This window comes from Moschus berezovskii, chromosome 1 (assembly GCF_049115385.1).
Source record: "Moschus berezovskii isolate FMDL1 chromosome 1, NW_MosBer_1.0, whole genome shotgun sequence".
In the NCBI taxonomy this organism is placed as follows: domain Eukaryota; kingdom Metazoa; phylum Chordata; class Mammalia; order Artiodactyla; family Moschidae; genus Moschus; species Moschus berezovskii.
In genome coordinates, this window is record NC_142460.1 from 83,727,501 (window position 1) to 83,741,513 (window position 14,013).

A 14,013-nucleotide genomic window follows, 5' to 3' on the forward strand; every position below is an offset into this window, starting at 1 on the left:
AAAGTTATGACCAACCTAGACAGCATATTTAAAAGCAGAGACATTCTTCTGCTAATCGCTCTTCAAACTGTTTAAGTTTTTCCTCGTAAACAGACTGTCGTGCTGCCTTGAGCCGCATTACAAATAAATCTCTGTCTTCAAGCATTCGTGACATCCGCTTCTTATGTTCTAGAGCCTTTTCCCGTTCTAGCTGCATCTAGTAATTCTTTCTTCTTCTTGTTGTTCCCACAGATCCATGTCTTTAATTCTCTGTTCTTCGTAAGCACTCTTTATCAAGGGGATTTCTTCCAAACGCTTAGCTCTTTCAAAGTAGTCAATCTTCTTTTCTTGATTCTTCAGGTGTTCCTGAAGTTCCTTCTTTTCTTTCTCCAGTTGTTCAACCTGTTTAGCCATGATGAAATCAGGATCCAATTCTTCAAGGTCTTCAATGTCAATATCTTTAAATGCTTTGGCACCCAGTTCCGTCTTCTTGATTTGCTCCAAACGCTCACGAACAGTTTTCTTCTTGATTTGTTCATGTTCCTGTAAGATCCGCTCCTTCTCTCTCTCCTTTGCCTCCTGTCTCAGCCTCTCTTCCTCAGCCTTTCGCACTTTCTGGAGTTCAGCTTCCCTCTGCTCCAGTTCTTCTTTCTCACGCTGAATATACAGACTTTCAAGCCGCTCTTTTCTTTCCTCAATTGTCTGACGGCGAGCCAAGATACGCTGGTGCTCTTTCCGTGAATTTTTAAGGTACACGGTAACAGCCAACTGATGCTGTTCTTCTTTCTCTTGCAGGATATGAGCTGGCTTAATGACTTCAAGTGCTTTCGCAATACTGAGGACATGGCGGTCAGCTGATTTCGTATCTGTTCTGAAGGCATGCTTTGCAGATGAGGACCAATTGGAGCATCTTCTCGAGTAACATAATTCAGATCAGATCCAAAACTAAGGGTCCGAGAAGTGTGGTCAATACGAACCTGCAGATCGCAGTGCCTAGCTGCATCTACTATGGCCCGTTCCAGTTGGAAAGCATCAACAAAAGGAACCAGAGAAGTCAAACGAGAAAACTCAATGCTCTGATAAACTTGTGCCACCTGCTGGAGAAGCCGGAGTATGGTGTTGTTCTGCAGTTGTGGAACATACTGTTGTAACTCTGGTTCCTTTTCAGGTTGTTCCCTAACCCAATTGAGAACCTTTGTGACTCTCTCACAGAGTTTTAATGGGTTAAATTCGACTTCCAGCCAATTGTAAAGGTCTTTTACTTCTGGGACAACATATTGCAGCACATTGAATCTGACCATAGAAAGGACTCTCGTTGGGGAGATAGAGATACAGAAGTTACTTGGAGAAAAGGACCCGAAACAGATTCTGAGTGGAGAAGAGGCCCTCCAGAGAAGGAGTGGAGACGTGGAGAAGGGCGGGACGAAGAGAGACCTCACAGAAGAGATGACGACCGACCGAGGCGCCTGGGGGATGATGAAGAGAGAGAGTCCTCTCTCAGACCAGACGATGATCGCATTCCCCGACGTGGCATGGATGACGACAGAGGCCCACGACGTGGTCCTGATGAAGACCGGTTCTCTCGCAGGGGGGCAGACGATGACCGGCCTTCTTGGCATAGCGCAGACGATGACAGGCCTCCCAGACGAACTGGCGATGAAGACAGGGGTAGCTGGCGTCACGCGGATGACGACAGACCACCTCGACGAGGGCTGGACGAGGACAGAGGGAGCTGGCGTACGGCTGATGAGGACAGAGGACCCAGGCGTGGGCTGGACGAGGACCGGGGGCCGTGCCGAGGAGGTGCGGACGATGAGCGTCCGTCCTGGCGGAATGCTGACGACAACCGTCCCAGGCGGGGCATGGATGATGACCGGGGTCCCAGGCGGGCCTTGGATGATGATCGAGGACCTTGGCAGAATACCGATGATGATAGATTTTCCAAGCGCGGTGCAGATGATGACAGGGGGCCTTGGAGAAACATGGATGACGATCGGATCTCAAGACGGGCTGATGATGATCGGATTCCCAGAAGGGGTGATGATTCACGACCTGGCCCTTGGAGACCATTTGTCAAACCAGGTGGATGGAGAGAGAAAGAAAAAGCCAGAGAAGAGAGTTGGGGTCCACCTCGAGACACGAGACCATCAGAAGACTGTGATTGGGAGAGGGAAAAAGAGAGAGACCGAGAGAATCAGGATCGAGACGAGAACGACCGGGACCCGGAGAGAGACAGGGAGAGAAAGAGGGACGGCGACCGGGAGGACCGCTTCAGACGGCCGAGGGATGAAGGTGGCTGGAGAAGAGGACCAGCTGAGGAGTCTTCAAGCTGGAGAGATGCAAGTCGTCGTGACGATAGGGACCGCGATGACCGGCGTCGTGAGAGAGATGATCGTCGTGATCTAAGGGACAGACGAGACGACAGGGACCGAAGAGGACCGCCTCTCAGATCAGAGCGTGAAGGAAGTAAGTTCTTGGAGACGTGCTGATGACAGGAAAGATGACCGGGCAGAAGAGCGTGATACCCCTCGTCGTGTTCCTCCCGCAGCTCTTTCAAGAGACCGAGACCGAGAAAGGGAAGGTGAGAAAGAGAAGACCTCCTGGAGAGCTGAGAAAGATAGGGAATCTCTTCGTCGTACTAAAAATGAGACTGATGAAGATGGATGGACCACAGTACGACATTAAGTCTCAAACGACATTAAGTCTCAAGATAATGGATTCAAACTCATGTCTTTACATAGATTTGATCACATTCAAGGATTATTATACTTGTGCTTCAACCAATCTAAATTGGATTCTTTAATGTCTCACCATAACACAAAAAGCATGAACTTGTATTAATTCTATATAATAGATTGATCAGGCACCGCATCCACAGATGGTTGGAAAACCATGCCATGTTTTTGAATTTAAGATGTTGCATTATTTCATCAATCATTTGTTTACAAAGAGGAAAAACTAAAAATAAATTTAAAATGAGAATTCTTCAGGTATTGAGTAACACCTATATCTTGGTAAAGAACTGATCTTTTTTCTTTTGATGTTTGAAATATCTGGTATTAATTTGGAATGAAGTAAGGTTCTGTTATAGAGAATGTATTTGAAGTCTCTAAAACAGGGAGCTGAAACAGTTCTCACACCATTGAGACATACCTCTAGGTATTTTGAGGTATTTACTATTCACTAAATTCAGAAGGTTTTTCCGTTTACTCTTAAGTGCAGTAAACATTACACACATTGGATACCGTGGAGTTTTTGGTAGATTTTACTTGAAAGAAGGTGAGTATAAACCAACTTAAGGTCATTATTATAATGACGGGAATACTGCTGGAGTGTGAATCCGAAACATATAGCTTTTAAATTTTAAAGCATTTGGTAAACTGTGGCTGAGTTTTTTCTGTTGCCAATAGCAAACTGCTTTTCCATTTATGGAGAATTCATGCCTTTCAAGCATTTTAAATATGACAATATTTATAAATGTGTGGTTTGGAGGAATTGTTTAAATTCTTTTTCCTAATTTCCTTTCTCTTCAGAATAGATTCTTTCAATAAGTAATTTGTAGTAATGACTGTGTTGACTTCAATTTTGGAGTGTAGTCGCTATGTTAAAGATTTAACTATTTGGTCTTATTGAAGCCAACACAGAACTTGCTGCTGTGTTTTTTCTTCAATGATAAATAAAACACTTACAGAATTAAAAAAAATAAAAATAAAAAAAATAAAAGCAGAGACATTACTTTGCCAACCAAGGTCCGTCTAGTCAAGGCTATGGTTTTACCAGTGGTCATGTATGGATGTGAGAGTTGGACTGTGAAGAAAGCTGATCGCCGAAGAATTGATGCTTTGGAACTGTGGTGCTGGAGAAGACTTTTGCGAGTCCCTTGGACTGCAAGGAGATCCAACCAGTCCATCCTAAAGGAGATCAGTCCTGGGTGTTTATTGGAAGGACTGATGCTAAAGCTGAAACTCCAATACTTTGGCCACCTCATGCGAAGAGTTGACTCAGTGGAAAAGACTCTGATGCTGGGAGGAGTTGCGGGCAGGAGGGGAAGGGGACGACAGAGAATGAGATGGCTGGATGGCATAACCGACTTGATGGACATGAGTTTGAGTGAACTCTGGGAGTTGGTGATGGACACGGAGGCCTGGCGTGCTGTGATTCATGGGGTCGCAAAGAGTTGGACACGACTGAGCAACTGAACTGAACTGGAGATTTAAAGGACAAAAAAACAAAATGTGGTAGCAAGAGATGAGGGCAGTTTTGACAATGAGGACTGTGATAAAGGGTCCCATCAGTTTAAAATCAGATCTAAGAAATTCACTTCTCTTGCCTCTATTTCCATGATTGAAGACATATTTTCATTATTCTCATCACTAAGTGACAGAGCTGCTGGTACTTGAGGTATAAATGAATGAATAAAAAACATCAACTTACATTCCCACCAACAATGTAAGAGGGTTCCCTTCTCTCCACATCCTCTCCAGCATTTATTGCATGTAGACTTTTAGATAGCAGCCAGTCTGACTGGTGTGAAATAGTATCTCATTGTGGTTTTGACTTTCATTTCTCTGATTATGAGGGGTGTTGAGCATTTTTTCATGTGTTTGTTAGCCATCTTTATGTCTTCTTTGGAGAAATGTCTGTTTAGTTCTTTGGCCCATTTTTTGATTGGGTCGTTTATTTTTCTGGAATTGAGCTGCAGGAGCTGCTTGTATATTTTGGAGATTAATTGTTAGTTGTTTCATTTGCTATTATTTTCTCCCATTCTGAAGGCTGTCTTTTCACCTTGCTTATATTTCCTTTGCTGTGCAGAAGCTTTTGATTTTAATTAGGTCCCGTTTATTTTTGTTTTTATTTCCAATATTCTGGGAAGTGGGTCTTGGAGGATCCTGCTGTGATTTATGTCGGAGAGTGTTTTGCCTACGTTCTCCTCTAGGAGTTTTATAGTTTCTGGTCTTACATTTAGCTCTCTAATCCATTTTGAGTTTATTTTGGTGTATGGTGTTAGGAAGTGTTCTAGTTTCATTTTTTTACAAGTGGCTGACCAACTTACCCAGCACCACTTGTTAAAGAGACTGTCTTTACTCCATTTTATATTCTTGCCTCCTTTGTAAAAGATAATGTAAACCAATACATCCACTATGGAGAACAGTGTGGAGATTCCTCAAAAAACTGGAAATAGAACTGCCATATGATCCAGCAATTGCACTCCTGGGCGTACACACTGAAGAAACCAGAATTGAAAGAAACACATGTATTCCAATGTTCATTGCAGCACTTTTTATAATAGCGAGGACATGGAAGCAACCTAGATGTCCATCTGCAGATGAGATAAGAAAGCTCTGGTACATGTACACAATGGAGTATTTTTCAGCCATCAAAAAGAATGCATTTGAATCAGTTCTAATGAGGTGGATGAAACTGGAGCCTACGTCTATGGGGTCGCACAGAGTCGGACACGACTGAAGCAACTTAGCAGCAGCAGCAGCGTACAGAGTGAAGTAATCCAGAAAGAAAAACATCAATACAGTATACTAACGCATATATATGGAATTTGGAAAGATGGTAACCTTAAACCTGTATACGAGACAGTCTTTGGGACTCTGTGGGAGAGGGTGAAGGTGGGATGATTTGGGAGAATGGCATTGTAGCATGTATATTATCATATGTGAAATGAATCACCAGTCCAGGTTCGACGGATGATACAGGATGCTTGGAGCTGGTGCACGGGGATGACCTGGAGGGTGGATATGGGGAAGAGGGAGGTGGGAGCAGGGTTCAAGAAGGGGAACACATGTACACCTGGAGAGAATTCATGTCAATGTATGCAAAATCAACCAATATATTAATGTAAAGTAATTTGCCTCCAATAAAAATAAAATCAACTTAGATACCCTAGGAAAAATTTCTCCAGAACTAAAGTCTAATTGCTTATTTAGTTAAAAATGAAAACAGGGCTTCCCTAGTGGATCAGATGGCAAAGAATCTGCCTGCAGAGCATGTGACACGGGTTTGATCCCTGAGTCTGGAAGATCCCCTGGAGAAGGGAATGCCAACCCACTCCAGTATTCTTATCTGGAAAATCCCATGACAGTGGAACCTGGTGGGATTCAGACCATGCGATCACAGAGTTGGACACAACTGAGCAACTAACATTTTTACTTTTCAAAAACAGGATAAAATTAAGTATTAGCAATATGCTAGTCAGAAAAAAAAAAAGGAGAGGTTAAACAAGTTGTGAGGATGTAAATGTTCAAGTGATGTAAAAGAAATAAATGACAAGGCTTCAGTTCAGTTCAGTTGCTCAGTCGTGTCCGACTCTTTGCGACCCCATGAATCACAGCACTCCAGGTCTCCCTGTCCATCACCAACTCCCGGAGTTCACTCAAACTCATGTCCATCGAGTCGGTGATGCCATCCAGCCATCTCATTCTCTGTCGTCCCCGTCTCCTCCCACCCCCAATCCCTCCCAACTGTGGTGCTGGAGAAGACTCTTGAGAGTCCCTTGGACTGCAAGGAGATCCAACCAGTCCATTCTAAAGGAGATCAATCCCGGGCATTCATTGGAAGGACTGACGCTAAAGCTGAAACTCCAGTACTTTGGCTACCTCATGCGAAGAGTTGACAAAGCTTAAAGGAAACTTAAAATCTTAAAGGACAAGATTTGGTGATTAATAAAAACTAAATTTAGCAGCTTTTCTATTTCATATATTTTCACTTCTAAAATTTCCATTAGATTCTTTTTTTAATATTTTTATTTCTCTGCAGAAAGCTCCTATTTTTCCATTTATTTTCAATGTGTTTACCCTGACTTCATGGAGCATAGTTACAACACATGATAAAACACTTTGATTCCAACATCTGGGCCATTTCTGGGTTGGCATTATTCACTGTCTTTTCCCTTCAAAATTGGTCGCATTTCTCTGGTTCTCTGTATATCAAACAACTCGACATTGAGAATATCAGGTAGACTCTGGGTTCTATTATAATCCTCTGTGTTGGTGAGGTCATGAAACAATGGAACTCTCATATACTGCTGGTCAGAATGGACAAAGGCGTAACCACTTTGGAAAACAGTCTGGCAGTTTCTTATAAAGTTAAATGTGTACCTACCATATAACCCAACTATTTAGATCAGTTCAGTTCTGTTCAGTCACTCAGTCATGTCTGACTCTTTGCGAACCCATGAATCGCAGCACGCCAAGCCCCTGTCCATCACCAACTCCTGGAGTTTACTCAAACTCATGTCCATTGAGTCAGTGATGCCATCCAACCATTTCATCCTCTGTCGTCCCCTGCTCCTCCTGCCTTCAACCTTTCCCAGCATCAGGGTCTTTTCAAATGAGTCAGTTCGTCGCATCAGGTGACCAGAGTACTGGAGTCTCAGCTTCAGCATCAATCCTTCCAGTGAATATTCAGAACTGATTTCTTTTAGGATGGACTGGTTGGATCTCCTCACAGTCCAAGGGATTCTCAAGAGTCTTCTCCAACACCACAGTTCAAAGCATCAATTGGCATCTGTTGGCAAAGAAATGTTTCTGCTTTTTAATATGCTATCTAGGTTGGTCATAACTTTTCTTCCAAGGAGCAAGCATCTTTTGATTTCATGGCTGCAGTCACCACCTGCAGTGATTTTGGAGACCAAAAAGTCTCTAAAAAGATAAAGTCTGTCACTGTTTCCCCATCTATTTGCCATGAAGTGATGGGACCAGATGCCATGATCTTCGTTTTCTGAATGTTGAGCTTCAAGCCAACTTTTTCAGTCTCCTCTTCCACTTTCCTTCACTCTCTGCCATAAGGGTGCTGTCATCTGCGTATCTGAGGTTATTGATATTTCTCCCGGTAATTTTGATTCCAGCCTGTGCTTCACCCAGCCTAGTGTTTCTCATGATGTACTCTGCATATAAGTTAAAAAAGCAGGGTGACAATATACAGACTTGGTGTACTTGTTTCCCTATTTGGAACCAGTCTGTTGTTCCATGTCTAGTTCTAACTGTTGTTTCCTGACCTGCATACAGATTTCTCAAGAGGCAGGTCAGGTGGTCTGTTATTCCCATCTCTTTCAGAATTTTCCACAGTTTATTGTGATCCACATAGTCAAAGGCTTTGGTATAGTCAATAAAGCAGAAATAGATGATTTTCTGGTACTCTATTGTTTTTTTGATAATTGAACAGATGTTGGCAATTTGATCTCTGGTTCCTCTGCCTTTTCTAAATCCAGCTTCAACATCTGTAAGTTCATGGTTCAGGTACTGTTAAAGCCTGGCTTGGAGAATTTTGAGCATTACTTTACTAGCGTGTGAGTTGAGTGCAATTGTGTGGTAGTTTGAGCATTCTTTGGCATTGCCTTTCTTTGGAGTTGGAATGAAAACTGACCTTTTCCAGTCCTGTGGCCACTGCTGAGTTTTCCAAATTTGCTGACATATTGAGTGCAGCACTTTCATAGCATCATCTTTTAGGATTTGAAAGAGCTCCACTGGATTTCTATCACCTCCACTAGCTTTGTTCATAGTGATGCTTCTAAGGCCCAATGACTTCGCATTCCAGGATGCCTGGTTCTAGGTGAGTGATCACACCATCGTGATTATCTGGGTCGTGCAGATTTTTTTTGTATAATTCTTCTGTGTTTTCTTGCAACCTCTTCTAAATAACCTCTGCTTTCGTTAGGTACATACCACTTCTATCCTTTATTGTGCCCATCTTTGCATGAAATGTTCCCTTGGTATCTCTAATTTTCTTGAAGAGATCTCTAGTCTTTCCCATTCTATTGTCTTCCTCTATTTCTCTGCATTGTTCCCTAAGGAAGGCTTTCTTATCTCTCCTTGCTATTCTTTAGAACTCTGCATTCAAACAGGTATATCGTTCCTTTTCTCCTTTGCCTTTTTGCATTTCTTTTTCTTGGGGATGGTCTTGATCACTGCCTCCTGTACAGTGTCAGGAACCTCTTTCCACAGTTTTTCAAGCACTCTGTTTGTCAGACCTAATCCCTTGAATCTAGTTGTCACTTCCACTATATAATCGTAAGGGATTTGATTTAGGTCATACCTGAATGGTCCAGTGGTTTTCTCTACTTTCTTCAATTTAATTCTGAATTTGGCAATAAGGAGTTCATTATCTGAGCGAGAGTCAGCTCCTGGTCTTGTTTTTGCTAACTGTATAGAGCTTCTCCATCTTTAACTGCAAAGAATATAATCGACTTGATTTCGGTATTGACCATCTGGTGATGTCCATGTGTAGAGTCTCTTCTTGTGTTGTTGGAAGATGGTGTTGCTATGAGCAGTGAGTTCTCTTGGCAGAACTCTGTCAGCCTTTGACCTGCTTTGTTTTGTACTCCAAGGCCAAATTTGCCTGTTACTCCAGGTAGCCTCTGACTTCCTACTTTTGCATTCCAGTCCCTTAGGACATCTTTTTTGGGTGTTAGTTCTAGAACATCTTGTAGGTCTTCATAGAACTGTTCAATTTCAGCTTTTTTAGCATTACTGGTTGGGGCATAGACTTGGATTACTGTGATATTGAATAGGTTGCCTTGGAAATGAACAGAGAATATTCTGTTTTTTTTTTAGACTTCATCCAAGTACTGCATTCCGGACTCTTCTGTTGACTATGACGGCTACTCCATTTCTTCTAAGGGATTCCTGCCCACAATAGTAGATATAATGGTCATCTGAGTTAAATTCACCCATTCCTAAAATGTCGATGTTCACCCTTGCCATCTCCTTTTGACCACTTTCAATTTTCCTTGATTCTGGACCTAACATTCCAGGTTTCTATGCAATATTGATCTTTACAGCATTGAACTTTATTCCATCACCAGTCACATCCACAACTGGGCACTGTTTTTGCTTTGGCTCCATCTCTTCATTCTGAGTTATTTCTCCACTGATCTCCATTAGCATATTGGGCACCTACTGGCCTGGGAGGTTCATCTTTCAGTGTCCTATCTTTTTGCCTTTTCATACTTCATGGTGTCCTCAAGCCAAGAATACTGAAGTGGTTTGCCATTTCCTTCTCCAGTGGACTACATTTTGTCAGAACTCTCCACCTTGACCCATTCATCTTGAGTGGCCCTACATGGCATGGCTCATAGTTTCATTGAGTTAGACAAAGCTGTGATCCATGTGATCAGTTTGGTAAGTTTTCTGTGATTGTGGTTTTCATTTTGTCTGCCCTCTGATGGACAGGGATAAGAGGCTTATGGAAGCCTCCTGATGAGAGAGACTGAGGGGGAAACTGGGTCTTGTTCTGATTGGCAGGGCCATGCTCAGTAAATTTTTAATCCAATTTTACATTGATAGGCGGGGTTGTGTCTCCTCTCTGTTGCTTGACCTGAGGCCAAACTATGGTGGAAGTATCTCAGAGCTACGGGGAACCTTAAAACTCCTTCAGTCGAATCTCCTTCATGAAGAAACCAAGGCTCAAAGAGATGAGAAGATATATTCACGGTCACACAACCGATTGCTGGTATGCGTACTTCAGTTCAGTTCAGTTCAGTCGCTCAGTTGTGTTTGACTCTCTGCGACCCCATGAATTGCAGCATGCCAAGCTTCCCTGTCCATCACCAACTCCCGGAGTCCATCCAAACCCACGTCCGTTGAGTCAGTGATACCATCCAACCATCTCATCCTCTGTCGTCCCCTTCTCCTGCCATCAATCTTTCCCAGCATGAGGGTCTTTTCAAATGAGTCAGCTCTACGCATACTTAGTCATGTCCAACTCTTTGGGACCCCACGGACTATAGCCTGCCAGCTTCCTCTGGGGGATTCTCCAGGCAAGAATACTGGAGTAGGTTGCCATGATCTCCCTCAGGGGATCTTCCTGACCCAGGGATTGAAGCCATGGCTCCTGAGACTTCTGCACTGCAGGCAGACTTTTTACCCACTGAGCCATCTGGGAAGTACAGACAGTACTAATACATTAGTCTCCTAATCCACAGCCAGTGTAATCCTTGTACTCCTGCAACAAGTGCAATTCTGAGAGATCCTTACTTCTTGGAAGAATGAAGGCAGCATCTTATTTTCTCCCTGCTTCAGGAAGCCCTCTTTATCCATTGAGATGCAAAGTCATAACTGGACAGGATTGTTCTAAGGCTCTTGTAACAAAGCACTACATGATTAGCTTCTTTAACTAGCCCCAGGCTATGCCCCTTTGACCCCAGGACTTCCCAGTGTTTTACACTGTGTTTGATACAACATATTCTATTCTCTTTGAAAAATCAGAGAACTCCATTTGGGACGTGACTCAGGGGAAAGTAATCATGAAAGAAAGGCTCTGTCCTTCGCAGGCGTGTGGAGCTGTACCCTTCTCTTCACTGTGGGACTCACTTTCCTGATCTGTAATATCAGCACACATTTCTCAGGTTCTTAGTTTGGTTAATTTGCCTTTGTTTCTTTTAGGATTAAATGAAACAAAAATGTACAAATTAGGTGGATAATAAATTTTCATTGAATGAATGAATGAACAATGAGTTTTATTTTCTACATTTATTTATACACATACGTAAGGAAAGCAAAAGATTGAGTGCTGAAGAATTGATGCTTATGAACTGTGGTGTTGGGGAAGACTCTTGAGAGTCCCTTGGACTGCGAGGAGATCCAACCAGTCCATCCTAAAGGAAATCAGTCCTGAATATTCATTAGAAGGACTAATGCTGAAGCTGAACCTCCAATACGTTGGCCACCTGATGAGAAGTACTGACTCATTGGAAAGGACCCTGACGCTGGGAAAGATAGACAGCAGGAGGAGAAGGGGATGACAGAGGATAAGATGGTTGGATGGCATCACCAACTTGATGGACATGTGTTTGAGCAGCCCAGGAGTTGGTGAAGGACAGGGAAGCCTGGTGTGCTGTAGTCCATGTGGTTGCAAAGAGTCAGACACGAACCACCTAAAAGTGACTTGGGTGCCTACCCCATTGCCTATTGAACACTGATATTAGGACATTTATAAATACTATTTTTCCTTTTTGTTAGAACAGGCATTCATCTCCCTGATGCTCACAGACCAAAGAGTAAAATGTTTCCCAAATGCATTGGCTTGCTTTTTAAAATGTCTTATTCTATTTGGTCTAGGATCCTAAATAATTGTTGCTTTCTCAAACTTCAATGTGTTTGCAGTAACTTCTCGGTCAGTGTCCTTCAAATAAATGTGCCATCAAGGTTGTTGATTGCTTTTCCAGGTTTCTAATAAAGACTTTAATCTGTGCCCACCATTTGTCACTGAAATTACTTCCTAACTATATACACTGATAAACCAGTTCTTTATTAGTGAAATTTCAGCCTGATACATAAGTAGTCACATATTTTACTCTTTATCAAATGTTTTATTACTATAGTTTCTGATATTCTAGAGATTTTGACCCTTGAAAATTACAGTTACATCATATGGTTAAATCTCATATATGCCTTCCTGAAAGAACACAACACCTGAAGTTAGGAGCCATGAGCTAATTTCTGTCATTGAGTGATTGTATGCATTTATTTTTCTTTACGTCTCCAGGCCTCAGTTCCCACAACTTCAAAATAAAACTTTAAATTAGGTGATTTCTCACTTTCCCTCCAGGCTTTTCAAAATCTATATATACATGTCATGAAACTTAGTCAAATCTGTCTTTAAAAAAAAAAAAACTTTAAAATTACATTGTTTAAACTGTTTAAAGGGAAAACATAAGAGATTTTGGAAAACAATTCTGGAAAATTTTACATCAGAGGCTATTTGTATAAAATCAGAGATGGGCTCTAACTGCCCAAGGTGTTTCAGAAGTTAAAAAAAAAATACATAATGTTCTTATTTCAGTAATATCTAACATCTATTAGCTCTTTGGCAATACTGCATGTTTTGATGCCCAAATGGGTGGCACAGGTCAAAGTGAAGCAATTACCTCTCATAGGTTTGCTGTTAAAAGTTTTCTACTACTAACCACTCATCACACAGGATCACAGTCTGGGTCATCCCTGACCTGTACGATTTGCTTCCTCCATTCAATGAGCTGTCATGTTCCCACCTACCTGGAGTCCTTCACTAATCCATCAATCCCAAGTCAATCACCCAAAGGCAGGCCTTATCAACTATCACTAGATTATTTTGATCATTTAATAGCTATTCTTTATGCTTTCAAGGTACTCCTGTTTTTAAATTTAACCAAAATAAGATATTCACATGAATTTCCTTAACTAGAGCTTTGATCATATTCTCTCAAGCACATACATTGGCTTTCTAACGTCTACCAAATATGTTTTCAATCACTTGGTCTATTAAAGTATCCTGAGATCCAATCTCAGCCATCTCTCTGGATTATTTTTCACCTGCAGCTTCAAATTATATTCTTTCAAAGCCTAGTTTCAAGTCAATGTTTTCTTAAAACAACCCTTAGGCATTAGAGAAATCGTCTGAACCCCCAAGTGACTCTGTCATAGCACTCATGCCTTTCTCGTACAAATTACAACTTCTTACATATTCACTAGACTACTCTTTCATTAAATGCAGGGATTGTTTCCTCCTTTGGTAATTTAGTCCCTTTTATCACTTATTGAGTGATCATTATATGAATTTAGAATGAATAGATGGTCTGTCTCGTCCTTAAGGTAAAGTGGAAATATATTTCCTCTGAAGTGAAAATAGTGATATAATTATTTTTATAGTTCATATTTTAACTGAAAAATTAAAATTACAAGGTATGTTTCATTTAGATGACTCCTTTTAAAACCCCATGCAAATCAAAACCACAATGAGATACCATTTCACACCTGTCAGAATGGCTGCTATCCAAAAGTCTACATGCAATAAATGCTGGAGAGGATGTGGAGAGAAAGGAACCCTCTTACACTGTTGGTGGGAATGCAAACTAGTACAGCCACTATGGAGAACAGTGTGGAGATTCCTCAAAAAACTGGAAATAGAACTGCCATATGATCCAGCAATCACACTCCTGGGCATACACACCGAGGAAACCAGAATTGAAAGAGACACATGTACTCCAATGTTCATTGCAGCACTGTTTATAATAGGCAGGACATGGAAGCAACCTAGATGTCCATC

General features: G+C 41.8%; 2 pseudogenes; one reads left to right on the top strand and one right to left on the bottom strand.

Moving 5' to 3' along the window:
- Positions 1-28: 28 nt before the first annotated feature.
- LOC129551503 (eukaryotic translation initiation factor 3 subunit A pseudogene) lies at positions 29-1,280 on the bottom strand (annotated as a pseudogene).
- Positions 1,281-1,283: 3 nt separating this feature from the next.
- LOC129551511 (eukaryotic translation initiation factor 3 subunit A pseudogene) lies at positions 1,284-2,664 on the top strand (annotated as a pseudogene).
- The last annotated feature ends 11,349 nt before the right edge of the window (positions 2,665-14,013 follow it).